Source organism: Callorhinus ursinus, unplaced genomic scaffold, assembly GCF_003265705.2.
Source record: "Callorhinus ursinus isolate GAN/ISIS: 27379988/994484 unplaced genomic scaffold, GSC_fseal_2.0 scaffold16, whole genome shotgun sequence".
NCBI lineage: Eukaryota > Metazoa > Chordata > Mammalia > Carnivora > Otariidae > Callorhinus > Callorhinus ursinus.
The window spans coordinates 21190770-21193952 of record NW_027397078.1 but is presented as its reverse complement, the minus strand read 5'-3'; the positions used below and the strand labels follow the sequence as shown (position 1 = coordinate 21193952).

The window sequence follows — 3183 nt, the reverse complement described above, 5'->3', positions numbered from 1 at the left end:
AATATGGAAGATGTAAATATAAGCGAGCAGGTGACCATATAGGTACTACCTTCAGCGTTTGGAATGACTAAAGGAATAAATCACCTAAGGACTACTTGAGACTAGAAGTGTACAGGTATTGTGCTGAGTATTTCGGCACTTCGTAACTCTAGGGTTCCTAAATATTGATGAGATACAATTGATACAAATGGAAAACATATTTTAAATATTGAAGAGTTAGAATCTTTTACTAAGTGTGAAAATAACATCAAATTCTAATTCTGGCAAGCTTGTGGCCTGCTAAAACTGCTTTTCAATGTTCCTACGGAAGCTTCATTTGACATAGTATCCACCAAGGGTCCATATATTGGCTAATATAAAATATAAACAAAATAAGATTCTCTCTCAAGTTTCACTTCCAAGGCCATAGCAACAGGCAGCACCCTTTCATTGAATGAAACAGTTGTATCTGACGTTTCTGAGGGGCAAGCACACTGTAGGACTATACTTCTCCAAATACAAAAGTTTCTTGCTGTTAAAAGCTCCACGTTGCTTTTGTCTTATGAATTGTACTGCATCTTCATATTTCACTCCACCTTCATTTAATTCTCGGGCAACCAGCACTGGAGCTCCCAAGACCTGCAGCACAGCAAACCTCAATACAAGAACCAGGATCTTCATGAAATTTCTTTTTTTTTTTTTTTTTAAGTTTTAAGCATTTATCAAAAACCATCATCAGAAGGCCAGTCCAGAATCTGGATGCCCTCTTCCTCCAAACTGGCAGTGTGGTAAGGTACCTCACACACTCATGATGGTGGTAACTGTGTTCTTCTTAAATTCATTTAAGAATTTGTTTAAGGAGGTACGGGTTGGATAGTGCACAATAAGAAACCACATATTCCTGTATGCAATCTCTACAAGAGCAGGGTAGTTCATCCCAGTTGTGTTGACATAATTATATTAAAAAAAAATACAGAAAGAAACTGAAGTCTACTTCAAAATACACCAGTCGAGGGGCACCTGGGTGGCACAGTTGGTTGAGCACCGGCTCTTGATTTTGGCTCAGATTGTGATCTTAGGGTTGTGAGATTGAGCCCCACATCAGGCTCCACACTGGGCACAGAGTCTGCTTGAGATTCTCTCTCCCTTTCCCTCTGCCCTCCCGCCACCCTGCTCGTGCTCTCTCTCTCTAAAATAAATAAACAAAATCTTAAAAAACAAAAACAAAAAAACCCCAAAATACACCAGTTGAAATTTTCAATGAGTTGAATATAAAGTTGGGAGTAATAGCAAATGAAATCAACCTTCAAACAAAAAGTTTCAATGTTTCAGTACAGTAATACTGAGTCAATAAAAAAGAAGTGCACTCAGCTTTACCCCATTTGCGTCAGAACTCTTGTAAAATGTTCTGCCATTCAGTTCGGCTCTTAAATGTTCAGGTTATTCGTTTTTATGGGTGCTTCTCAGGTAGTAACAACTTCCTAGAATTCACTAGTCTACATAGAGGTTGGACTACCCCTTACTAAGTCCGTAAATGTGTGCCCAAGAACACCAGAGAAGTGAGGGATACGTTTGTTCATTGATGAATGTGGTCTAATCAGACAGCAGTCCCGAGGCAGAGGTGACACTGCGCAGTGCACAGCTCAGGGGAAAATGCATCTCTGAGCAGATCTATTGCCATCTGAGTCCAAAACGTGCCTTAAATGTTCTATACCACAAGCTTTCTCTTTCTCCTTTCTCTGCACAAAGGACAAAGGGAGAGTTTGGCCACCAGTCATGATCAAGGGATCTCAGCCTACTACTAAGAGGAACAAGGCAGGGGTAAAAAGACGCCTGGAGCGTCTCAAAGGGGAAGTGGCAGCTCACATGCCAGAGCTGTTTGTTTCTACAGAAATGTTTCACAAACTAGTCTACAGATCTTCCCATGCATCACCTCTAAGGCACACATCATGTTTCATATTACATGACCATCGAGTGTCAGTTCCCTTTCTACAGATAAACAAGAAATAAAAATTGATATTAGAGGTTGTCCTGTATTAACATGGCAATTTAATAATCCTTTAACAACAGAATAATTGGTTATGATGCTGGTTATTCTTTTGGCACAGCTGTTAGGTGGTTTTGGACTGCAGACCGACTTAGAAATCTTTCAGTTTTTTCCTCCATTTGCGGCAGAACTGATGTGTTCTAGATCCAGCCTCTAAAGGCATTTCAAATCAGTTTCCCCACATACAAGTATGATCTGGTTTCTAAGACTTAAAAATAAAAAGTATTAAAAAGAGAATAAATAGAGGTGCCTGGGTGGCTCAGTCGGTTAAGCGTCTGCCTTCAGCTCAGGTCATGATCCCAGGGTCCTGGGATTGAGCCCCGTGTTGGGCTCACTGCTCAGCGGGGAGCCTGCTTCTCCCTCTCCCTCTGCCTGCCGCTCCCCCTGCTTGTGCTCTCTCTCTCTCTCAAATAAATAAATAAAATCTAACAAAAAAGAGAGAGAGAGAAAATAAATAAAAGAATGAAAATAAGGCAACCAGTCTAAAGAGGAATATAAACCTCCCTATCTTTACTTTTATCCAGGATAAGGGACTGGGAAAGGGATTGTGGAGTGAATAAGAACAACCAGCTCCTTCTATCCTGGAGTGGGGATTGGCACAAGAGAATACAAGTGACCACTGTGTTTTCTGAAAAATCCAAAGGAACTATTTTCACTATCTAAACTACAGTGGGTGAGAAGGAAGTTAGTGTGGAAAAAGAGATTGTGGAAAGGTCTTATACGATGCATGTATGTGTAAAATGAGAACTTATTATACTTATCTTCTCAGAGTGGATAAGAAGAAAAATGATATAAGCCTACATGGTATATATTCATGTTCTTTATTCAAGCACATGGTAAGGAAACAGTGAGTGGGTAATTCAAAATTACACTACACTTGCCATAACACAGTATGATTAACTTCTATAATTCACTGAGTCACTGGAAAATTGCAAATCCCATGATTTATATGCATAGGTACAACTCTATGCATATATGCATATATTCACACACGTGCATATGCAAGCATGCATTACTTTCATTACATTGTGTATGATAAATTAGTTCTGCTTCTGCAAACATGTGTAGTACATATTTCCTTCTCTGAGATGACATATCCAAATTAGCCATAATTAAAAGTAGACTAAGAAGCCATTTGTCATATTTACCTATAGTTT

General features: G+C 39.4%; 1 pseudogene; it reads right to left on the bottom strand.

Moving 5' to 3' along the window:
* Positions 1-350: 350 nt before the first annotated feature.
* Positions 351-915, bottom strand: LOC141374332 (protein tyrosine phosphatase type IVA 1 pseudogene; annotated as a pseudogene).
* Between the last annotated feature and the right edge of the window lie 2268 nt (positions 916-3183).